Raw genomic sequence first — 26,526 nt, 5'->3', positions numbered from 1 at the left:
GGCTTCATTTATTCATTTGAGAAAAAGTGAAAAAGAGAGAATAAGATGGGGGAGGGTCAGAGGGAGAAGCAGACTCCACACTGAGCAGGGTGCCCGACTTGATCCCAGGACTCCAGGATCACGACCTGAGCTGAAGGCAGACGCTCAACCAACTGAGCCACCCAGGCGCCCTGTGTCTGGAATTTTTGGCAGGGTGAGTGGCAAAACTAAACTCAAGTGAGAATATTATTGCCTAATGGTAGGACACAAAACTCAAAGCCTCAGATCTTCCCTCTTCCTGAAATGAAGTGCAAAGAACCCCCTAGCTGCACATCAGAAATATTGAGTTTAAATGCCCAGTTTCTACCCCAAACTTAGTCATAATTTTCAGAGCCTAAGACCTAGGAAAATACTTTTTGGGAAAATAATTTTGAAAAAGGTCTACAGGTGATTCTGATACACAGTTGAGGTAGAAAATCATCGTTAGACAGCAGCTGGAAATAGAATTAAAAACCCATTTGCTGCTGAATACATGTATAGTGTGCACATGTACTGAAGCCCACAAGACTAGAACAGGCACATATGAAGAATAAATTTAGGAAAGCTATCTTAACAGTGTATTTTTTCACTTCTTATTCCTTAAAAGTATATTACATTGATCATTACTTTATATTCAACAATTATAACTGAATGATTAATTCAAACTCCAATAAATTTAAGTATCAAAAATTCCATGAAGTCTTTTTTTCCTCTTGATATAAGAAAGCTCATAGATTCCACATTAGCAGGCTTCCCCCCCCCAACCTCAATACAGAGTTTAACATAACGGACCAAGAGAATTAAGAGAAATAAACACCAAATAAAGGCGTTTATTGCTTTTTCATTTATTCCATAAAATGATTGAGCGATACTACAAAAATGCAAAATGAAACCCTTAGTTTTGAAAACTTTTTGTGAAAATTACACCGATTTTAAACTAAGCTAAATAAAACTCGGAATTTTCAAATTGAGATAATAGAAGTTCACATGATACTAAATATTCATTTATGAGATGATTTAAATAAATTACTGGGAAACAAATGCCTGGATTTTACATCTTTTAGGAACGTTATGTTGCCTAACATTATTTTAGTCATAAACACCCCCACCAACTAAACTATCAACCAGAACATGTTGGGAGACATATGGAAGAGGAAGAACCTACTTGCTGCAAAGCTTTTAGCACCTCCCCGACTATTTCCCAAATTGCAGTTAATTATCATATTTTTATTAAATTTTAATCTAAAGCTATACTCAGGTTCAGGAAACAAACGAAAGTTGCAAATATTTTTTAAAAATAGTGATCAGTGTCATTTCACTAATGTGGCACTGTAGCTGAAACACCACTGGTTGACAGACTTCAATCCCTTATCTGTATGATGGAGACAGTACTATTTATGCTGATAACTGAAAACATCTGAGGGAAAAAAAAAATCCATCTTCTTATTTATCTGCTTGAAAGTTCAGTGAGAACATGCTAACAGCATTAACAGTGGTATTCAACCCTGACTGCATGATTATCACCCACAGTGGTTTTAACATAAACCTTTGCCCAGGACCCTTATCAGACCAAATCAGTCTTAGGCAGTGAGACCCAGGCATCAGTTTTTGTTTTTGATTTCCTAAACGCCCCTAAATGATTCTAATGTGCAGTCAGGGTTGAAGGTCAACACATTAACCCTTTCCCAAACACTAATGTTAGACCATATACTAAGACAAGAACTTAGCAATAATATAGAACAGCTTTCAAAAACACAGCTCAAAGAAAAAGGGGGGGGACTAAAATCCCCCCCCCCGATTTTTAGGAAAAAAAATTTAAGATTCGGAAAACATACCAGCAAGAGGGGAATTATAATGCAGGCTATTATGAAACCATCACATTATTTTAGAATTCAAAAACAAACAAAAACCCGGAACAAAACAACTCCACCAAAAAAACAAACAAAAAAAAAAAACCCAAACCCCAACTAGCTCAAGAACCACAGAGTAAGATCCATTCCCGAACTGTCCAAAAGACTTACAACAGGACTGATCCTTTAACAGCCCACCCATATGTTTCAAACAACTTTAACCTAATTTAAACAAAGACTGATTTCAATATTAAAATTCTGGAACTGAAATACAAAAATCTTATTAAAGTTGACCTTATAAAAATAAAAGTAAACTGAAAGAATGCTTGCTTGTGTCCAACTAATCAAGAATTTGACTAGCAAATTCATGACAAACATCCATTTTCAAAAACTATAACCAGCATTACTAATACCATCTCAAAAAAAATTATCTGTGAAGAGACATCCACGAAATCCCTCATCTTCTTGAGATGTCAGAATATTATTTCAAGATCCTGAAAGAAAAAAAGATCCAGAGTAAATCCTACTTGAGTATTCCATCGATAAAACAAGAGAACTATGGAACACCACCCAGAGATTACAATAATTTGGTGAAAGGTAAAATCTGCCCTTCAAAGCAACTTTCTGAAGAATTTAGATGCTCACGTGTACTGTTCTTGCCGTTATTCAATCCCTCCAGAAATTTTCCCTCTCAGAAACTACCAAGGTCATCAAACAAAAGGAAGAAATGGCATGAGAACATTAAGATAACACGTTAAAAATTCCAAGTTAAATGTCCGTGCAAAAAAATATAGGAAAAAGGGAAGGGGGAAAATACTGGTATACTCCATATGCCTTATTTTTAAAAGAAAGAAAACAAAACGTAATAAACATTCTGAGTTCACCTTTGGAACGCCAATTCCAAATACCTCTAATACCTCTGATTTTCACTCTATGCAGACACTGTAAAAATAAACCTTAATCTTTAAGAACTTGGGAGGCATTTGCCGAAACCAAAATGGCAGCCCACTGAATCTGTAGACCAGGGAGATCTAAAGGAGAGTTTGCAGTCTCTATTTTTGAATTCATGTGTACGGATTAAGAAAACCAAGCTAGTCATGGTTAACGAGTCCTTACTATATAATCACTAAGAGTAGATAATGAGCTCCAAGAGAGGGTTAAGTACCTGCTGAAAAGTTTCCTAATCAATAAATACTGCCCAGATTCTTCCTCAAAAGTGAAGGTATACAAACGTTATGTAGATTTAGGAGGCTCATGAGTTTCCAGGTAAAAGACGACTACAAATATTTCCCTCCGCCCAAAATGAGGCACGAATATTTACAACTACAACTCGCTCAGTTAAGTTCAAAGACAATCCGAAGAAATGACACACACCTGTAAACTGCACGGTGGAAAATCCAATTAACGTTATAACTACGGAACTTTCAAAAAATATGCTTAGTTTAAGCAGGTTCTATTGGAAATCTTTAAAAATTCCCGTGTAAGTTCCAGTCCCCACAGAAGTCCCTACAAAGATTACAAAACAATGTATACACCTGCTCCGAAACTCCAACGTAGTATTATTTCACAATGAATGAAAAATAAACAATTTACCGAACCCGAAGCGTCGTACCACAAGAACCTGAAAGGTTCATTATCACCAAGGTCGCACAAGCTAATATTTTTGCAGAAACAGTTAAAAATAGAAAAGTGGTGGGTCCAAGCTAGCTGGAAGGCGATTTCTGCATCAAAACATCTTTCGCGGCTTTGGCCCTCAGCAAATGAAGGGGGACGAAGGAGGTGTAGGAGGCCGATAACCCGGCTCAGGCTCCCAGGCCACAGGGCCGAGGAGAAGCTGACGGTTATCGCGGGAGGGTGGGGGGGAGGCGGACAAGTCGTCGGGCCTGATAGCCAGGCGTAGCCGAGGCCTAGCTCTGCTGCTCCAAATCACTCCACCTCAGTAATGGCGTTTGGTGTCAAGTGGAACGAGACTGGGGAGGAGAGCGGCCGCGAGTTTGCCGAGCGCGGGGCTGCAAGCCCGGGGGCCGGGGGCTACTCGCCCCCGCCGCCGACCCGGGCCCCGGGCGCCGATGCGGGGGCTGCACGCCGGGCCCGGAGACTCTATCCTCCTACTCGGCCCCAGACAGGACTGGAAGGGGGAGAAGGGGGAGGAGGGGGAGGGACGAAGCCGTCAGCCATTTTCCCTTACAGTCCAAAACACACAGACACGCTCCCGGGACGCCGGCTCGGCACAGAACGGAGCCCCGCGCCCCTCCCCCCCGCGCCGCGCGCGCTCGCCCAGTCCGGGGCTGAGGAGGGGGAGCCGGGAAGCCCCCGGCCGGCCGAGAGAGGAACCGTGGGCTCGCACACCCCCCTCGCCCTCCTCCCTTAGATCCAGCTGTTGGCCCCGGAGAAGCGCGTCGTCCTGGCGCGGCTGGCTACTCACCGCACGACACAGGCGTCTTCTCTTCAGAAGCAGGGCACGCGGAGGCAGCAGGCAGCTGCAAGACTCAGTCCCAGATCAAGGCCGAGCCTGGGTGCATCCCAGGCCCGGGGGTGACTGGCGACAAAGTGTGTCGAGAGGCTGCGGGCGTGTGAACACCAGGGAGCTGCACAGGGGGCGCCGGAATTCGCTGCTCGCCGCGCCCGCCTCCTCCTCCTCCTCAGCCGGCGGCGGCGGCCCTCTTCCCTCTTCTCCCCTCGGGCCGGGGCTCTCGCTGAGCTCAGACAGACTCCGGGCGGTGCGTTTCTCCTGCGTCACCTCCTCCTGCTCCTCCTCCTGCAGTGGCGGCTTCACCTTCCCCTGGTCGCCGCCTCTGTCCCCGCTCCGGGCCTGGTCGCTTTGCTGCGGCTCTCTCCTCGCTCCCGGCGCCGACCGGAGCACCGGGGGCTGAGGCGGCCGCCTCCCGGGAGAGAGGCGGCAGCGGCGGGCTCCCGCGAGGCCTGTGAGCTGAGCAACGCGGGGAGGGGCTCCGCGCGGCAGAGGCCCGGACGGGCCGGGTGCTGGGAGGTTGTGGCTCCGGCAGCGGCGGAGACTAGCTTCCGCAGCCGCGGATGCCCGTCCTCGCCAATATGGCGGATCCGGCAAACCAAAAAAAAAAAAAGAAGAAGAAAAAAAAGAAAAAAAACGCTCGGCCAGTGGCGGCGGCTGTAGCGGCGGCGGCAGCAGCACTGGTGGCGGTGGAGGCAGCAACGCGGCGGCGCAGACTCCCACTAACCCCAGCGCCGCCCAAAGCCGTGAGGATCCCCGCCCCCGTCAAGCCCCGCCCCTCATAGGGCCCGCCCCCAGGCCCTCCTCCTCTTCCTCCTCCCCCCTACCCACCCCCCGCTCTCGCTCAGCTGCTCCTTCTGCTCCCTTCTCCTAAACCCCGGGCCGTCGAGCCAGGGAGAGTTGCGCGTGCTACCAGGGAAGCCGGGCCACGCGTGTGGCGCTTGGAATCCGGAGAGCTGGAGTGGGGGAGGGGAACACAATGCGGTAAAGATTGTTCACGCAGTACCGCTTTTCCCGGCCGGCCCCTCCAGGGTCGCGCTACGACAGGCAACTGGGTTCCAAACCCCTCATATCGGGACCGATGTGAGAACAGAGGTGACACGAGGACAGGGAAAAGTGGGGTAAGGAAGGTCCGGAAGGATATGGCATACCACGGCGGAGAAGGAGGTGGGAGATCAGGACTGGGAGTGTGTGGCCAGGACAGGGTTAATCGCGCAAACCGCAGCTGCGTCGCTCAGAGTTTGACTTGGGCCGCTTGTTTTTGTTCCATTGTGAACCGTGGCCCCGCCAGCGAGTGCCCGGATGATGACGTCACCAGTCTCCCCCTTTTTCCGGGATTGTGGGGGGGGAGGGGTAGCGGAAAAACTAGATCTTGAGACCACGCGCTGGGCGGTCGCACCCGCGGTGCGTGGGGGTCCGGGGGGCAGAGCTGACCCGCGTCACTTGGCATGTGAGACAGCCAGGCCCATTGGGCGGGTACACTGGGGGTGGCAGCAGTGCGAGGTCTCCAGGGCCTGGCCACCTGCTGGGCGCCGATAGGGGAAAGGTGTGGCTATCTCCTGCGGGGTGTGTGGGGGGGAACATGGGGGGCTTGGGGGAGCCTCCCCCCCCCCCCCCCCCGTGAAGCAAGTGCTCTGAGAAACTCATTCACACGATCCTGCAGCATCAGTACCTGAAAGCTCTTGGGTTTCCTCACAACCGACCACCTTTGACCATAGGAGCCCTTAGAACATCGAAGAAAAAATTATAAAGTGTCACGGAAGGCATAGTGACAAAACAGTACCGAACAGCAAGATCAATCTCTTTTGCCAAATCATCAATACAATTCAGTGTTAGAATCGAGAAAGGCCTTAAGAACCCACGACATCCGCCATGTACGTCATGGTCTATTTTCTACGTGTTTATATTCCAAAGTGAAGGTTATCAGGCTAATTTCAAATAAATGGTGTGCTTCGATCAATTCTATACAGTCTACTTTCGATGCCCAAATGAAGAGAAACGAAACGCGGTTCCTAATTTACCAGATTTCCTTTTGACTTAAAAATGCTTTCGGACACTAAATGCAAAATTGTAGCAAACGCTTGTAAAGTAGGATTAGTATATTTTGTAGGGAACAGAGTTAGATTTAGTTATGCTATAATTATGTTAATTTTTAACAGAGTGGCTAAAATGGAATCCAAACTAATTGAGGATGACAGCACATTACTGGTATCTTAAATTTTAAAATCACTTCTCTATACATTACTAGACTCGTGTTTTCTCCCCAAAAATTATCTAACAAGGTGTCCAAGAAAAAATTCATAGCCCTAATAATTCATAGCACATTTTACCTTGTTTTTATAATTATTTCCATGAATGGCTTTTCTTCTCCATTAGCTTATGAGCCCCTGAAGAGCAGACACCACCATCTGTGTACATTGTACGTTAACCACATGATTTTACTTAATCCTCAGAACCCTGTGAGCTAGCCAGAACATATATTGCTATCACTAATTTTGGATAAATAAACAGAAAGGATATAGTGATTTGCCCATGATCACCAGAAAGGATTGGGAAGTCTTCAACACCAGTCTCGTAACCCTATCAAAAGTGCACCTTTAACAAGGATGTCCACTCTCACCAATTCTATTCGACATTGTACTTGTGGTTCAAACCACAGCAAGAAAAAGAACTAAAAGGCACACAGGTAAGAAATGAACAATTAAACCACCCCTAGCCTCTATTTGCAGATGACATGATCTTATATATAGAAACTCCTGGGAAAGCCACTATAGAAAACTATTAGAGCTAATAAATGAGTTTAACAAAGTTTGCAGGATAGAAGATCGATAATAAAAAGATCAATTATATTGTTATATACTAGCAATAAACAATCAGAAAATGAAGTTAAGAAAATACTTCTATTATATCATTACATCAAAAAGAATAGAATAGTAATGAATGAATTAAAAGAACTTAACAAAAGTGCAAGATTTGTACGATGAAAACTACAAAACATCATTAAAAGAAATTAAAGATGACCAAAATAAATTGAAAAACAGCCCATGTTCAAGGATTAGAAGACTTAATTTTGTTAAGATAGCAATACCCCCAAATTGATCTTCAGAGTCAACCCAATCCCTATCAAAATCCCAGCAGGTTTTTTGCAATAAGCACATGAAAAGATGCTGAACATCACCTGAAGGAAATGCAAATCAAAACCACAATGAGATACCACTTCACACCCATTAGGATGGCTATAATTTTTTTAAAAAGGAAAATACAAAGTGCTGGCAAGGATAGGGAGAAATTGAAACACTTGTGTCCCACTGGTGGGAATGTAAAATGGGGCAGCTGCTATAGAACACAGTTTGGCAGTTCCCCACAACCTAAACATAAAATCATCCTATGGACCAGCAATTCCACTCCTAAGTATATACCCACAAGAACTGAAAGCAGGGACTCAGATACTTGTCCATTCTTGTTCACGGCAGCACTATTCACAATAGCCAAAATGTGGAAACAATCGAAATGCTCATCAATAGATGAGTGGAAAAACAAGATGTAGTATATACGCACAATGGAATATTATTCAGACTTCAAAAGGAACGAAATTCCAACAACATGAATGGACCTTGAAAACATTATACTAAATAAAAGAAGCCAGACACAAAACGTCACATATTGTATGAGGTATAAGGTATCATAAGGTACCTAAAACAGACTAATTCACGGACAGCAAGCAGAATTACTAGGGGCTCGGGGAGGAGGAATAGGGAGTAATTATTTAATCGGTAAGGTGTTTCTGTTTGGGATGATGAAAAAGTTCTGGAAGTGACAAATGTTGATGGCTGCACAACACTGTCTATGTACCCAAAGCCAAGGAACGGTACACTTAAAAATGGTTAAAATGATTACTTTTATGTTACATATATTTTACCACAATCTTTAAGAAGTGGGAAAAAATTCACTTTCATATGGTTTAGCCTATAAATGACACTCCCATCAGCAGTTCTAGGAGGACTTAGTCTATCAAGTAGAACTCACCAGCAACTCACTCCTTCCTATGTTCTGTGAATCTACCATGCGCACCTTGGCTCCCAGGGTGGGTATGGCCTACGGGACTACCCACTTTCAACACCTTCCACTCAGTGAATGGGCTAGGCAATCAACAGTTTGAAGTTAGAAGAATAGATTCAATGCCATAGTGCAAGCTCCTTAAAGACCACATAGTCCAGACCCTCCTCCTCATTTCCTTCATTTTGGTTTCTCGCTCTTTTTTAAAAAAGATTTATTTGAGAGAGAGACAGAATTTGCCCCTGCATGAGGCGAGGGGAGGGGACGACAAAGGAGGGAGAGAATTCCAAGCAAAGTCCCCACTGAGTGGGAAGCCCCATGTGCGGTTCAATCCCAAGACCCTGAGGTCAAGACCTGAGCAGAAATTAAGAGTCCCACTCTTAACTGACTGAGCCATCCAGGGACCCCTTGGTTTCTCGTTTCTAACACCTGTCCTCCTTTAGCTTTAAAACTGTAATTTTTTACTTCCTGGTTCTATCCTGGTAGAGCAAAGCCTTATCATATTACATTTCCTCACAAAATTTCCCACTGCACTCTTATTTGTCCAAGCAGAAATGCTTAATAAGTATACTCATTGTTTACTAGGACACTTATCTTAAGGAACAGACACAAAGTGAAATAAGTCAGAGAAAGACAAATACCATAGGATTTCACTTATATGTGGAATCTAAAAACCATAACAGGGGCGCCTGGGTGGCTCAGTCATTAAGCGTCTGCCCTCGGCTCAGGGCGTGATCCCAGGGTCCCGGGATCGAGCCCCACACCAGGCTCCCTGCTGGGCGCCTGCTCCTTCCTCTCCCATTCCCCCTGCTTGTGTTCCCTCTCTTGCTGGCTGTCTCTCTGTCAAATAAATAAATAAAATCTTTTTAAAAAAATAAATAAAAAATAAAAATAAAAACCAAAACAAAGCAGAAAGAGACCCATAAATATGGAGAACAAACTGGTGGTTGCCAGAGGGGAGGGGCTTGAGGGTGGGCAAAAAGAGGTGAAGGGGAGTGGGAGGTCCAGGCTTCCCATTATGGAATGAAAAAGTACAAAGTATGGGATGAAAGATACAGCATAGGGAATACAGCCAAAGGTATTGTAATAGCATTGTATGGTGATAGATAATAGCTACCCTTGTGGTGAGCACAGCAAATCTACAGAGTTGTCCAATCACTGTGTGGTACACCTGAAACTAATAAAACACTGTATATCAACTGTACTTCAATTAGAACAAAAAAAGAACAGACAGACTTGGATAAATTGATATCAGTTAATACTTTCAGGGCCACACATTCCCAAATTCTACAGACAAGGGATTAAATGCTTCATACTTGTGAAAATGTCTTCTGGGTTAATGGCCAAGCTAATATAAAACTGGTAATATGTCTTCTAAAGAAGGCTTTGTGATTTGAATGGAATGAAGAAAGTCCACACGGACTTACTATCTTTCATATAAAAATATGGTAAGGGGCGCCTGGGTGGCTCAGTGACTGACAAGAGACTGACAAAACAAGAGACTGACTCTTGTTTTCAGGCAGGTCATGATCTCAGCGTGGTGAAATCCAGCCCCATGTTGCACTCAGCGGGAGTCAGCTTGAGATTCTCTCTCTTCCTCTGCCCCCCCCACCAACTCATGCATATACGCGCGGTCTCTCAAAAAAATAAATGGATAAATAGATCTTATAAAAAAAAAAAAGTAGTCTGCCTATCCTGCTGTGGGAGACTCTCTCTAAAACTTACCTATTTCCAGCCAAGGACCTGTATGCAGACCCCAGGGGATTATTTCACTCCTTTTATTCTAGAGTTTTAGAATCTCCTGGGTTTTATTTAAAATTTGAAGGGTTCTGTTTTACATATTTTATATAAACCACCATGGGACAGAATAATCTGATCTTTTTATCTTTACTACCAGTCTGAATTATATCGTCTAGCCTTAAGAAATATACATTTTCCCAGTCGGAGAATGACAACTATGCGTCCTTGAAGCCTGGATCTTCCTATTACGTTCATGGCATAAGCAAATAGCCTCAGCATGACTTGGGGCCGCTGACTATGCCTCACTCATGGCCCACTGCTAGTTCTACTAAACTCAGAGCTCCTTAACAGTGGTATAGCTCAGCTCTGTCTGTGTGTCTGTCCAGAAGATTCCAAATGTTCCAGGTCTTATCTAGCTAAAATATAAGCCTCATGACTTAAATGTGAACCTGCAAAGTCAACCTGATTTTCTCAACCACTTTTACAATCAAAATCGCACTGCAGTCACCCAGACCAACCATCTGGTAATTCAAACACCAAGTCAAATTCTTACTACATTCTCTCCACATGGCTGCAGCCTGGTTAAAACCTCAGCTCCATCTTGCTTTCTGCCTTAGTACACCCTCCCTATTTCTTCTTAGCCAGCCTGGAAATTTTGTAATAACATACATTTTCAACCAATCTTTCCTTTTGCTAGAGTTTCTTTGAAGTCCACTCTAATTTGGAAGTATTATTGCTTATGCCAAAAAAAAGTAATCACTATTAAGCTCCAAGGTTCTGATCACCAGTTTCAACATGTGTGTGGGAGGGAGGTGGTTTTCCCCCATGTGACCAATTAACGATTCTGACACCAGCTGGGTGTCCTACAATTCAACTTAATTCTGACACGATCCACCCACAGATAGCATCACATTCCACAGGTTAAGGGATCAGTCCCACCAAAAGTGCCCTTCATTTCAGATGGCAATCACAATTCCAGGTTGTTACCTGTGCTTCTGACAAACCAGCTATAGATTGGAGGTTCCAATGACACCCACCCTGGGTTACAGATTAAGGGCTCAGTCCTACAAGACTGTCCACTCACCCCACTTCAGATGTCAACGGCAAATCCAGGATGTCACCGGTGCTTCTGTCCAAATGGCTATAAATCAAAGGTTCCCACGGCACCAGCCATGGGTTTGATTAATTTGCTAGAGCGATTCACAGAACTCAGAGAAACATTTTACTTACTACATTACTGACTTACTATAAAAGGGCAAATAACTCAAGAACAGCCAGATGAAGAGATGCATTGGGACAGGTATGGATAAGAGGCACAGAGATTCCAAGCCCTATCCAAGTGTGCCATCCTCCCATATCTCCATTTGCTCACCAGCCTGGAAGCTCTCTGAAGCCTCTCCCTTTGGGGTTTTTATGGAGGATTCATTATACAGATGGGATTGATTAACTTAATCAATGACTACTGGTGATCTATTCAATCTCTAGTCCATCTCTGCTCCCTGGAGATTGGTGGGGGGAGGGGGGGATAACTGAATGTTCTAACCCTCCAATCATATGGTCGGTTCTCCTGGCAACCAGCTCCATCCTTAGATGCTTTCCAGAAGTCACCTCATTAACACATACCCAGTTGTGATAGAAAAGGGGCTTGTTATAAATAAGAAGACACCCATTTCACTTTATGGTTCTGAAGCCATAAAGTTTCAGGAACTGTGAACGAAAGGCCAAATATTATGACAAAAGATGCTCCCACTACACTTACTGCTCAGGAAATTCCAAGGATTTGGGGGGCTAGCTATGAGCCAGGAACCTTGGATGAAGACTAAAGATATGAGAAATATGTTGGTCATTCACTGAGCAGGGAGCCCAACACAGGGCTCCATCCCACGACCCACGAGATCATGACCTGAGCGGAAATCTCAAGTCAGATGCTTAACCAACTGAGCCACCCAGGCGCCCCTGTATATATTCTAATACATATAATTACTTTATACATAGAAGATGTAATAAAGTGCTATTTCTCTAAATATACTCTGCAATTCAAACTTTTCAAAAACACAAAGAGGCTTTCTTTCAACCAAATTTGGTAAGGTCTCCAGTTTTTTGTTTTCATTTATCTTTGTCTCCTAAGCATTGCATTTTTGACTGCCAGAAACAGCTATTCTTTCTTGGTTCTTAGGTACGTGTTTTGCCTCTTTTAGATTAAAAAAAAATTTGGGGGGGAATGCAAACAATGATTTGTCAACTACGTAGCATCAATTTCTCCCTTCTTTTTATTTTTGGGCTCATTTCAAGACTTCTTGCTTCTTCTTGGGTTGATCTAGGTAATGCAGAGAACATCACTGCTCCTGCTCTGTTCTTGGGTTTGCAGACTCAAGTAGCTGTTTACAGAATGTGCTACTGTTTGTGGCTGCATTGTTCACTCCGTTAGCTCAAGGACTAGAGAAAAACTGCATTGTTTCCAAATCAGTCAGTCTTTTCTGCTTTATCAAGTCCTTCAACAAACATGGCACTGTATATCAAAATAGTGATTTATAATAGCTTTTCAATGTGTGCTAGGAATGCTAGTGTAACAGGTGGTATAACCAGCCTGATCCAAGCCTAACATGGACATCAGATGCTTAAACAAAATAAAATCTGCATATGTGTCACAAACAAAAAAAATTATTGTATATGTGATATAACATTACAAAATGTCTGGCAAATGGGAGAAATTTTCCTTACTTCCATTACCAAAACCAATGACCACTATCATTTTTGTGTATTACCTTCCAGATTTTTTCATACGAATCCTCCTTTAAAAACTTATAGAAATAGGGGCGCCTGGGTGGCTCAGTCGTTAAGCGTCTGCCTTCGGCTCGGGCGTGATCCCAGTGTCCTGGGATCGAGCCCCACATCAGGCTCCTCCGCTGGGAGCCTGCTTCTTCCTCTCCCACTCCCCCTGCTTGTGTTCCCTCTCTCACTGGCTGTCTCTATCTCTGTCAAATGAATAAATAAAACCTTTAAAAAAAAAAACTTATAGAAATAATATAACCAAATTTAGAAAGTTTGGAAAATTGAGAAAAATAAAAACAACCCCTATAATGCTAAAATGTGATTGCTATAATTTTGGTAGATTTTCCACTAACCTTTCAAAATTATATTTCCTTTACTTATTTTGAAGAATACTAGATATGGATACACATCCTTTTTAAAAACAAACATTTATTCACTTCAAAGAACACTCATTCATGCTATTTATTTTTTTTTTTTTTTTAAGATTTTATTTATTTATTCGACAGAGATAGAGACAGCCAGCGAGAGAGGGAACACAAGCAGGGGGAGTGGGAGAGGAAGAAGCAGGCTCATAGAGGAGGAGCCTGATGTGGGGCTCGATCCCAGAACGCCGGGATCACGCCCTGAGCCAAAGGCAGACGCTTAACCGCTGTGCCACCCAGGCGCCCCCATGCTATTTATTTTCTGTACCTTGCATTTTGTCACTTAAAATATCTTGCAAATGGGGCACGTGGGCGGCTCAGTTGGTTGAGTGGCCGACTCCTGGTTTCGGCTCAGATCATGATCTCGGGGTCATGAGATCAAGCCTGGCGTCAAGCTTGGCACTCAGTGCCGAGTCTGCTTGTCCCTCTCCCTCTGCTCTGCCCCCCACTCTCTCTCTCTCTAAAATAAATAAATAAAATCTATTTTAAAAAATCTTGCAAATCTTTCCATATCGGGACATCTAGAGCTGACCTTTTTGATTACATAGTATTCCACTGGGTGGATGCAGCATAATTTAAATAGCCAGTCCTTGGGGTACCTGGGTGGTGCAGCTGGTTAAGTGTCCAACTCTTGGTTTCAGCTCAGGTCGTGATCTCAGGGTTGTAACATGGAGCATGGCCACGTTGGGCTCTGTGCTGGGTGTGGAGTCTCCTTGAGATTCTCTCTCCCTCTCCCTCTGCCCCTCCTCCCCTGCGCTCTCTTTCTCAAATAGATAAATAAAAATTTTTTTAAAAATGAATTCTTGCCATTTTGTGACAACATCATGGATGGACCTCAAGGGCGTAAGTGAAACAAGTCAGACAGAAAAAGATTAATATCATATGATCTCACTTACATGTGGAATCTTAAAAAACAAACAAACAAAAAAACAAGCCCATAGATAGAAGAGATTGGTGATTGTTGGGAGGCTGGGGAGTGAAGGGGCTGGACAAAATGGGTGAAGGGTGTCAAAAGGTATAAACTTCCAGTTATAAAATAAGTAAGTCATAGGGACATAGTTTACAGCATGGAGACTATAGTTAACGATACTATATTGGATATTTGAAGGTTGCTAAGAGAGTAATCTTAAAAGTTCTCATCACAAGAAAAAAATGAACTATATATAGCAACATGTTGGCTGGATTCATTGTGATCATTTCACAATATATACAAATAGCAAATCACGTTGTACACCTGAGAATAATATAGTATGTCGATTTACCACATTAAAAAAAAAAAGTAGAAAAAGGGTGGAAGGCAAAAAACAAAAACCAAAGAATGAGGGCAATGAATGGAAAACAGGAACAAATATGGAAGTATTAATCCAACTAGATCAGTACACATCAATGGTTTAAATACGCCAAGTAAAGAAACTGTCAGAGTGGATTAAAAAAACAAGACCCAACTATTTGCTGTCTATAAGAAACCCACCTTTTTTTTTTTTTTTTAAAAGTAGCTTCCACACCCAGCATGGAGCCCAAGGCAGGGCTTGGACCCACGACCCTGAGATCAAGACCTGGGCCGAGATCAAGAGTTGGGACACTTAACTGACTGAGCCACCCAGGTGCCCCAAGAAAACCACTTTAAAAAGAAAGACACAAATAAATTAAAAGTAAAGGGACCATAAAAGATGTACAGGGCTGGGGCCCCTGGGTGGCTCCGCAGTTTAAGTGTCTGCCTTCGGCTGAGGTCATGATCCCAGGGTCCTGGGATCCAGACCCGCCTCGGGCTCCCTGCTTGGCGGGAAGCCTGCTTCTTCCTCTCCCACTCCCCTTGCTTGTGTTCCCTCTCTCGCTGTCTCTTTCTGTCAAATAAATAAATAAAATACTTAAAAAAAAAAAAAAAAGATGTACTGGGCTGACACTAATGGAAAGAAAGCTGGAGCAACAATATTAATTTCAGACAAAAATACTTCAATGACTATCATTCCACACATAACTTTTTTTTTCTTGTTTACAAGACAGATGATCTCTTTTTCTCCAAACTGTTTTGGTTTGTTTTCTTCTTTTACTGAGGTATAAAATACATACAGTAATGTGGGTAAAATGCATTTAAGAGTATAGCTTGATGAATTTTTATTTTTTCTTGAAACATTGTTCAAGTTTTTCTTTAAATTCCAGTTAGTTAACATACAGTGTTATTAGTTTCAGTGCACAATATAGTGACTCAGCAATTCTATACAACACCCAGTGCTCATCACAAGTGCCCTCCTTAATCCCCATCACCTATGTCACCCATCTCCCACACCCCTCCCTTCTGGTACCCATCAGTGTGTTCTCTATAGTTAAGAGTCTGTTTCTTGGTTTGCCTCTCTTTTTCCCTTTGCTCGTTTGTTTTGTTTCTTAAATTCCACATACGAATGAAATCATACAGTATTTGTCTTTCTCTGACTGATTTATTCTGCTTAGCATAATACCCTCTAGTCCAACCATGTCATTGTAAACGGCAAGGTTTCGTGCTTGATGAATTTTTACATATATACATATATTTTCCACAGTTTTAACAATGTTAATTTTGTTAATAATGTGAACAATTTAGCAGTTATTGTATTAAACACTGTTCTAAGAACTACACGTGTATTAATTCCTTTAATCCTCATAATAAACCTATAAGTTAGCTACTATTATCATCCCATTTTAGAGATGAGGAAACTAGGGCACAGAGTAAGCACTTGGCCAAGATCATATGGTCTGTAAACTTAGAGCCAGAATTCAGATCCATGCAGTCATGTCCCAGCATCTGAGTGCTTAACATTCCTGTAACTACATGTGAAGATAATCATGGAAGTGGCTTGGCACGGTGTCTGACGCACACTAGTAAGTGCTCGATAGCACTATCGTTTTTACTCTTATTATTACGGTTTCATTGAACCTGGGGTGCCATCAGTTGCAAGACACATCATTATTTTAAATGATACTAACAAAGAAAACACTGTCAATCATAATAATTGAAGACTATATTTAGTGTTGTAAGACGCATTCCGATTCCAAAGATCTTAAGATGTAAAAAAAAATGTACTTTGTAGAATGAAAGAAATTCAGTATTATTGTAATAGTTTTGTAGTTAGTGCTGTTTAATAGCTTTAAATACCATATATGTAGCAAGCCCCTCCACATTTATCTATTCAGTCCTGACCACTCCTCTGAAACATAAACCTGCATCTCCAACTTCCTACTTAATGTCTCCACATGGATACGTCAAAAATCACATGTCTAAAACTGAGTTCTCGATAGCCTTTCCATCTTGGCATACAGCAGCTCTATTCTTCCAACTTTTCAGGCCCAAAACCTTAGCATCAACAAATTCTGAGGTCTCTACTTTCCTTTTTTTTTTTTTTTTATGTTTTGTTTTTATTTATTTGACAGAGAGAGAGAGCATGTGTGCACAAGCAGGGGGAGTAGTAGCAGGCAGAGGGAGAGGCAGAAGCTGACTCTCTGCTGAGGAGGGAGCCCGATGTGGGGCTCAATCCCAGGACCCTTGGATCCTGACCTGAGCTGAAGGCAGACGCTCAACCAACTGAGCCACCCAGGCGCCCCTGAGGTCTCTACCTTCTGTATAAATCCAGAATTCAGCCACTTCTCACCACCCACACTACCAACACAGCTAGTCCACAGCACCCTGTGGCAGAGACTGCTAGCTGCTCACCTACTCCATGCTTTCCTCTCCTTCCTGGCACACATTTCCCAGCCTCCCTTGCAGTTAGGTGTGACCACATGGACTGCGAGAACAAATTTCATTTACCATTTCCAGCCTGTCCATGTAAACCTCGCAAGCACACTAATGTATGCTTTTCTCCCCCTGCAGCTTGCTGTAAAAGAGATGGCAGATGGCTCCAAACCTTACTCCAAGGATGACCTTGGTAGCCACGTGTTGAAGAAAGCAAAGCCTCAGTCAGCCTGGGTTTCAAAGGGCTGTACCAATGACCTGTTCACCCACCCGGTATGATAAGAAGAGCAATAGAGAAATTTTTGTTGTTTGAACCAGTGGACAAGGAGGGAAATGATATTGCAGGATAGAAAGATGGAGAGTTTTGTCTTGTTAAACAGCAAATGTTACCTGTAATAAAAGTCGCACTAAGTGCCTCCTGAGCCTACAGCTTTCAGAAAGGAGGCCAGAAAGCAATGTTAGTAGTGTGTACTGACGGTTACTGGCTACAGTTAGCAAGGTATTACATGGAAGACAAAAGCTCAGGCAAGAACGGGCTGGTTAAGTTGCAGAAATGAAATAAGAAATTTGGGGATACAAGATTAGAAAAGCTGACTGCTGGAGAGCCTGGGTGGCTCTTGAGTCTCTGACTCTTGGTTTCTACTCCGGTCGCGATCTCAGGGTAGTGAGATGGAGCCCCACGTCCAGCTCCCCAATGGGCATGGAGTCTACTTGAGATTCTCTCTTTTTCCCTCTGCCCTTCCCCCTGTTCTATCTTTCAAAGAAAGAAAGAAAGAGAGAAAGAAAGAAAAGCTGACTGCTTCTGCATCCCACATTATAAGATAAGACTGAAAAGGGCTCTGTGTAACAAAGGTGTAGGAGAACAGCTCCCTCATGATGTCCTGTGACCTTGCATAGTTCCATGTAGGCCACACAAACAAGGGATCTGCAGTCCGACCCAACGCATGGCAGAATCCTCTGTGATTCCTCCTGGAACAAAGGGAGTTAGGGACAGGGAGCTGCTACAAAGTTGCTTCTCTGCCCCTATCTTATGGGAGACTGCCACAAGGCTGTTTCTTATCCATCTCCCTGGTTTGGGGGAAGGCAGCTCTTTCTAGCTTCCCTGCTAGGATCCCGCTGCCAGCTTCCATGGCTTTCTATAAAACTGCTTAGCTGTATGAGAACCGGCTTCTGCACAGCAGTGACTGACCACTCTGATGGTCTGTCATTTGGTTCCTCATGTTCAGTGTGACCCTGTGGGACCGCCTGAGCACCTGACACAAAGGCTGGTAAGACTCCTGAGTTAAACGGGGGCTCCGCCCTAAAGCGAAAATCAGACTGAAGGTGGTGGTGCCCTTCTCATCTAAGCCTGCTGTTTGAGATGGCATCGAGGGAGCCACCGTTAATTTCAAAAGGGAGCAATGCAGGAACAAGGAGACAAATACATAAGGTAGACGCCACAACCACGTCCAGGAAGAGAACGTGGGCAAGGTCTAAAACAAAAAGATCAGAGGACTACTGAGGTTTTGAGGGAACTGAATCACCCAAGAAATCAAGACCTGGCCTGAAAAAGCTACGAGGTTTAACAGAACCTTTGCACAGGAAGCGATCTGGGAAAGCGGAGGGAGTCTCCAGTCCCCATCATTCTCTCTCTCACATCCCTTCCTTCTTGCCCCCCTCTCGCTCTCCGTACCAACCAGCCTCCCTATCAATCCCTGAACATGATAAAGCACATTCCCACCTCAGATCCTTGGCCTTGCTGGTTCCTTCCTATCCCTGAAAAGTTTCTTTTCAGTTATCTACAAAATAGTTCATATTTGCAGATTTCAGATATTTACAAAGGACATCACTGGATCCCAGCCCTAGGTACACCAAAAACAACTGAAACAGACTATGTAGCTTTCTCCCTGTAGCTCCCACTCCCACAGGCACCAGGTCCAGTGTCGGTTGCATAAAACAAAAGCTAGGTATAACCTATCTGCTACGCCACCTGCTCATGCAAGGACCTCAGAACCCCAACAAAGTGCACCTAATTATTTCCAGGAGGCGCTGGGGGTTGTCACGTGTGCTTGGGAACAAGGCCCATTCAATAGTCTCCATGAGACTCGACTCTCAACTGGATACCAGACGCTGCAGCCACTCTGAAGACTCCTGGAAGGTACTGGTACCTCCAGCTTGATGACAGTACTTCCACCTCGGTGGCCCCTTAGGGAGTAGGGTGCTGCTGCGTTGTCGTGTGGTTGGGGTGAACAGCTCTCTCACCCGTGTTATCTTCTGCTAAAGGAGCCCGGAGCAGTGCCAGATGGGAAATGTAGGATAAGGCGGCTATGCTGCGTCCTGTAGTAAGAGCATTGGCACCCTGCTAGTCCGCCTGTCTTCGAGGTATTCCGAAACACAATTTCCAATGTGTGGGGGGCAGGGCTCCCCACACTAAGGAACAATTCGCAGACACTAACAAGGTGCCTGAGAATTCAACTCATTCTGCCACTATCTACCTGGAAAGAATATCAGATTCTACAGGTTAAGGATGCAGTCCCACAAGACTGCCCCCCACACACACACCTCACCTCAGACACCAGTCACAAACGTAGGTTGTTACTTGTGCTTCTGACCAACTGGCTAGAGATAGATAGGAGGTTCCAATGACTCCCTCCTTGGTAACTCAATTCAAACACCAGCTGCAAGTCTACACTGACCTGTCCTTCTGACTGACTGGCTAGGTTCCAACGACCTACTCCTTGGGTTCAATTCATTTGCTAGAGTGGCTCACAGAACTCAGAGAAACATTTTACAGAAATGATTGGTTTATTATAAAAAAAGATATAATTCAGGAACAGCCAGATGGAAGAGATGCATAGGGGGACGTCTGGGGAAAGGATGAGAGGCTTCCTTGCCCTGTCCAGGAGCACCACTCTCCCCACATCTCCGCGTGCTCACCAACCCAGAAGCTCTCTGAACCCCGTCCTTTCAGTTTAAATCAATGGCCAAAGGTGATTGATTCAATACCCCCCCTCCCCCGCTGGAGACTGAAATTTCCAACCTTCTAACCATAAGGTTGGTTCCCAAGGCAACCAGCCCCTTCCTTAGGTACAGTCCAAGTCACTCATGAACATAACAAAAGATACCTTTAGGCTCTCGACCCTGAGGAAATTCCGAAGGTTTCAGGAGTTCGGTGCCAGAAACGGAACCAAAACCAAATATATTGCTTATTATAAACCACAGTATCACAGTCCACCCTGGTCTTCGAACACAGACCCCTAATAGCAAAACAATCATAAAAGTTAAAAAAAAAAAAAAAACAACTCATTCAGTCATTAATAGCTATCCAGTCCAGCATCATATGGAAGAGGAGCAGTCCTCCTCCCAGGGGGCTGGCCACTCTGGTTTGCAGGGTTCCATTCGATCCTGTCAGGTTCCAAAAACAAGAGCGGTCCCAGCAGCATATGGCTTCACCCTCTCAGGCCTCTGGTATACTCAAACTAAGAAGTAATAGCATCTCCTGCTCTGAGCCTCTTCGGAGATGTCAATGTAATACTGGATTTCCCCCCTTATATAACCCACGTACTCAGCCCCTTACCCCTCAGTTACTATTCTTCTTTCCCTCCATTTATATCCAGACCTTCCCATCTCTGGAAGGAACATTAGGTTTGGCCACTGTGCTGGTGGTAGATTGCAGGCAGCACAACTAGTCGAGCAAGTCCCTCCCCCTCAGTCCAGTTCTAGTTAGATAAGGTAAGGTTACCCACTAGTGGAGACTAGTGGGCTATCTTTACCACCAGGCAATACAGCTGAATTCGTAGTTAGCCCCAATTTCACCAGAAGGGGTGCAGGCCCTTAGGAATTCTGACACAAAGGTTAAAAACACACAGTTGCAGTTTCTTGCTTAGGAATCCAGCCCTTATAGTCCTGGGCCCTGTGACCACTGCATCAAGTAAGGGGGGGGGGGAGTTGAGGCAATGTGGAAAAGAATACTAGCACCTTCCACACCCCCTCTTCACCCCGATCCACCAGAAAAACAGAGGAATCTATCCAGTGGGGACACTTGTGTTGTCTCCTCATGTTCGAGGCTTCACACTCGTGAAGGCCTGTAAGCCAGCTCCCTTCATGTGTTTCTCTACCCCTTGCCCGCCCTGACCCCCCGCCCCCACTGGTAGACAACCACTGTTTAATAGCCCCATCCACTCTGTCAAACTAGTCCTCTTAGGAGGATATCCCTGTCCAGCGCTAGACATTATCAGCTCTAAAGCAGATTCCTTGGTCTGAAGAAACCGCGATGGGCTGTCCAAAGCAGCGCCGGATCCTTAGCTCTGGTTTTTTCCCAGCACTGGAGCTTCTGCCCCTCCCACCGGCTAAGCAAAGCCACTCTAGAGTTGGTGACTCCTGCTGTCAGGACCCATTTGTAGCCCCCAGGGGCTGCCAGCATCGGTCTCACTTGCCAGCTATGTTCAGGCCCTTCCCACCAGGGAATCTGCCACACAGCCATCTGCAGTCTCCATCTCCTTTGCTAACAAACAATTCTTGTGCCTCCGAAGGTGCCAGAGGAACAGGTCTGGAACTAGCCATTCTCTGCCTTGCTGCAGACCCCCTCAGTGTCCACTCCTCTCATGGACCCAGGCGGCCACCTCAAGGGACCAGAGGGGGAGATCTGCTGGTTTGTTCCAACCACCTTCCAAACCTGGAAGGGAGTTCTGATGGGCACTGAGATGTCCCTACCTTAATGCACGCTTCAAATTTCCATAGGGCTACGCCCTGCGTGGGCATCCCTTTAATAGGTCACGTTTCTACCGCCCTCCTGCTGACCAGAAGCCCAGGCTACTGGCCACTGCCCATTAGTCGGTAAAAAATCAAACATACAGGCTTTTTATCACGGTTCAATTCTTCCATCACTGCTAGCAAAACAGCATGCAATTCAGACCACTGAGCTGATGGGTTTTTACCTTTTTCAATCAGAATGGAGGCCTTCCAAGCAAGATGTTGTCCATTCTACCCACCACCACCATCCCCCCCCCCGTGGAACTTCTGTCCACAAATCAAGCAGCTCTTTGTCCATCAGTCGAGAGCTGTTTATAGGGCACTGACTAAGTGATAAGTGACGAGAGAATCCAGCAGGCTCCTCACACAGTTCCAGAGTCAGTCCTAGGGGAAAAGGGGCTCCCTGCTCCTGAGGAAGCTCCTCCTCGCATTCCCCAGGCACTTCCATCCCCGTTAAGGTGTTCCTCCAACATCATCCTAGACATCATGGGTATTTCAGGTTTCAAGATCATGTTACATCCTTCAGCTTCAATTAATATCCCCCAGCAAGGTAGTAAATGCCCTTCAAAATTCTCTTCCCCCAAGTCCCAGTAGTGATCACTGGGAGGCGCTCACAAGCTCTTGCCATAAGCCCCAGTCTACACTCTACAAAGCGCTATTGCCGAGAATTGGTCTCTACCAGCATTCCAGCTGCCACCCTCCACTGCGCGGGCTCAGGCGTCTTACTGGTTCCCATTTAGCACGTCCTCTTAGTATTTATTGCTTGAAGGGCAGGTGCACATGCCTTCCGTTACAATACTAGGTAAGGGAAGTATTCCCATCAGATACAATGTCCATCCCTTATCCATGCCTAATATTTTGCCTTTTAACCATCAGGTAAAAGAAACCCAACCCCTTCCCATAAAGTCGACTCAAACATACAAATTCTCCTACAAACTTTGACCACGATTCCATCAACTCACGTCCGTAGCTGTAACCTCCGTTAGGACTTCATCAACAGGTTATATAGGGTAAGGGAAGTGTTCCTCAGCCACTTTTAATATCCATCCCCGTTAAAACATTCAGGTAAAGTTAACATGATTCCTTTAGAGAGTATCAGCTTCAACATTCCAACTTTCACAATCCTATCAACCTGATGTTTTTACATTCTGTCAATCTAACTGGCAGGAGTCAGGTCTTCGCCGATGGGTTTTGGTACCATAGTTCATAGGACTCCCGTATGAAGGAGTCCAGGAAACTTCTCTGACCATTTTACCTACTCTTGCGCTATAAAGGTTTTGGGTCCCCAGTGAGGGGGTCAAGCCAAGGGACCCTGGCCCTTTTGTCAATCTTTATCTTGATTAATCTGCCTAATTGCTCGCCCAAGCAGTTGCTGGTCAGGTACTTCATTGTTATTTTTGCCTTCTGGCTTGTAAAATTCCTCCAAACAGGGGTAAATAAAGCAGAATTGTTTGGGGCCCTTTAATGCTGGGGGAGCAACAGGAGTCCACTTGGCCCCACCAACCATAGTGCTGTATTAAAACCTTTGTCTTAACCCCCTCAATGTCTGTTCTATTCATCCTATTTCTTTTTTTAAAAAGTTATGCAATTTATATATGCTAAGCAAACAAACAAAAAAAACAGTTCACCCATTTCTTACTAACCATCTAAAAACTTCCACCTGGCTGTTCTGTTTCCTCTTTGTTTCGCTCCTATCAATATTCACTTTATTCATCCTATTTCTTAATAACTTCAAAAGTTTCCACCTAGTTCGGAGGCATCCTTTGACTTTCCCCATTGGCTTGTTAATTAACCTAAGGTTTCTATTAGCATCTGTAAGACCCCTGAGAAGCTGAGACAGCATATTCGGTGAGGCTTCCCGAGCTGTTTTTTGGTTTTGCAACAATGAGGTTACATGGGGCGCCCCTGTGAAAGGGACCCCCTCAACCACAGCATTTACCACGACCTGGGTAATGGGCATATAGGGCGGGTTAGTATCAGTCGTCATAAAGCCAGTCCCAGATGCCTTGCCTAGGAAGCATATCAGCTGCTTCATCAGGGTGTTCCACTTGGCATTCATGAGAGTTAAGAACAGTCCCCTTTCTAAGGATTAACAAGGCTTAGGGTGGCTTTTACCCAGTCCACCAGCCTGGCTGTTCCCCGGGAATGTCTGGATCACGTAACAGCCATCTGCGACTGTTCCACAGTGATCTGTGGGTCCTGCATCAACCCAAACACGCTCTCCCACCCAGCAGCATTCAGACCAAAGACACCGGCCCCAATCAGTTACTCCCCCCAAATCCGGTCAGTGAAGCTTCCTGGGTAGCTGAGGATACTGACAGACAATAATGAAAACAACTCTTTCACACTATAGCCCCTTAGTTTCAAAAGTTTCTTGGCTTTGCCCTTCCCCCACAGTGACTTTTACCTTGGGGGGCGGCTTTGAGGCTAATGGCCAAAGCTCAGACTCACTGAAATAGGAGTTTGGACTAGCATCAAAGTCCAAATGAGCGTTGCCTTTTAGTTTAGCTATTACAGATAACAATGACCAAGGGATTGAATATTTCGCCTTTTTCTCATTAGTATGCACTTTCTTATTCCAACTGCCCGGGAGTTGGGTCCATGTTTAGTAACTGAACGCAGCATAGTTGCTGCTCCATTCCTTGGGTGACCAGATGGACACCCACGAATCAACAGGTTCATCCCCACCTTACCTCCCTTCATCCTTTCTCTTCTCAAACCACATGTTTCTGTGAGCCAGGGATGGTCTAGCAAATCCCAACTCACTGACCACCAACTCTTTTGGGTTCCTGAACCCAAATCCAAAGTTGGGGGAAGGGCTTTCCACACAATACCAAGCAATTCATCAGCAGTAAGTCCAAGAATTCAACTCAATTCTGATACCACCTACCTGGAGACAGCATCGGACTGCCCAGGTTAAGAGTTCAGTCCTACAAGACTGTTTCCCTGCCCCCCCCCCCCGGCCACCCTACATCCACTTCAGATGCCAGTCCCAAGCCCAGGCTGTTACCCGTGCTTCTGACTGACCAGCTATAGATTGGAGGTTCCAACGACCATCTCCTTGGGTTCGATTAATTTGCTAGAGCGGCTGACAGAACTCGGAGAAACATCTTACTTACTAGATCACCGGTTTATTATAAAAGGATACAACCCAGGAACAGCCAGATGGAAAAGATGCACACAAGGTATGGGGAAAGGACAAGGAGCTTCCAAGCCCTCTCCCCGTCTGCCACTATGCCTGAAACTCCACGTGCTGGACTACCTGGAGGCTCTGTGAACCCCGTCCTTTGGGGTTTTATGGAGGCTTCATTACATAGTCATGATTGACTTAATCATTGGCCATTGGTGATTGATTCAACCTCCAGCCCCTCTCCCCTCCCGGGAGGTCAGGGGGTGGGACTGAAAGTTCCAACCCTCTATTCATACTTGGTTCCCCTAGCAACCAGCCCCCAGCCTTAGGTGCAGCCCAAATGTCACTCATTAACATAACAAAAGACACCTTTGTTGCTCTCATCACTTAGGAAATTCCAAGGGTTTCAGGAGCGCTACGCCAAAAAGCAAAGGGAGGCCAAATTTATATTTCTTATTACCAATCAGTGTCACAGCCTGTAAACTGCAACTACCTTTTGGAGGACATATTTTTAACATCTAATGCAAGTTGTAAATATGCATTCTCTCTGACCCAGCATTTCTTCTACTCTGTCTCCACTCTAGAGACACACTCCTAAACAGGTACAAAGATGCAGGGACATGAACATTAATCATAGAACGTGGGTAAGACTGAACATAGGGCAACAGGGAAATAAACAATGGCATATGCTCCTAATAAGGAATATTAGGCAGCAGGTGAAAAGAATGAGATGGGGGGGCGCCCGGGTGGCTCTGACCTTAAGCATCTGACTTCGGCTCAGGTCAGGATCTCAGGATCCTTGGATCGAGCCCTGCGTCCAGCTCCCTGCTCAGCGGGGAGTCTGCTTCTCCCTCTGCCCCTCCCCCTCTCTCAAATAAATAAATAAAAATCTTAAAAAGAAAGAAACGAATGAGGTGGGTCTATGCGTCATTTATCATATGGAATGACATCCTAGACAAATTGTTTAGTGAATAAAGCAAACTGCAAAAAGATACTTATACTGTGCAAAAAAAAAAAATTAACCCTACGCATAATGCCCTATATGTTTTAATAAGCATATATATGTAGAAAAGCACGTGTAAACGATAACCGGTAACACTGGCTGCCTCTGGGTAGGAGGGAAGAGAAGGGAATCAGAACCGGGGCTGGTGACTGAGAGGACTTCAGCTTTTTCTTCAGAACTGTCCTTCAAGGACAATTAACGCTTCCGTAATTAGAAATTAATGTTTTATAAAGGGCATCTGGCTGTGTAGCAAAATTGTCGAGCCGCCCCCACCTTCTTTATCACTTTCGTGCACACTGGCGCAACTTTACTTCGCCCGAGGACTTTCTCTTGCCCCTGGAACCCGCTCAGCGACTGAAGCTGGCGTTGCTACCCAAGTGGCGGACCCGAAATGCTGGGGAGTGAGCCCCCGAACGCAGCCCTCAAGCACTGACGGGCGGCAGTCCGCGTACCTCTAATCAGGGACCAGTCAGGAGGTGGAAGGCGCATTAGTTATTTGAACAGACAGGATTTACTATTTAAAAAACGAAACAAACAAGCAAACAAACAAACAAACGTTAACTAGGCATAAAGTCAAGGAGCTAACTCCTGTGGTAAAACGCGAACTCTACGGTAGCGTAAGGAAAGT

General features: G+C 44.8%; 1 protein-coding gene across 8 annotated transcripts in view; it reads right to left on the bottom strand.

The window, feature by feature from the left end:
- USP9X (ubiquitin specific peptidase 9 X-linked) overlaps nt 1-26,526 on the bottom strand; it is a 443,410-nt gene that overhangs the window by 135,502 nt on the left and 281,382 nt on the right. For 2 of the 8 annotated variants that reach the window (XM_026513317.4, XM_048213432.2), the window contains exon 1: nt 4,294-4,394. The exons of the other annotated variants lie outside the window; for them this stretch is intronic. The gene's annotated coding sequence lies outside the window, so the exon portion shown is untranslated. Of the gene's footprint in view, nt 1-4,293; nt 4,395-26,526 lie in introns of those variants that run through there. 8 annotated transcript variants of the gene reach the window in all.

The sequence above is a fragment of the Ursus arctos genome, chromosome X (assembly GCF_023065955.2).
Source record: "Ursus arctos isolate Adak ecotype North America chromosome X, UrsArc2.0, whole genome shotgun sequence".
NCBI lineage: Eukaryota > Metazoa > Chordata > Mammalia > Carnivora > Ursidae > Ursus > Ursus arctos.
The sequence above is the reverse complement of the archived record's forward strand: the minus strand, read 5'-3'. Positions and strand labels throughout refer to the sequence as shown.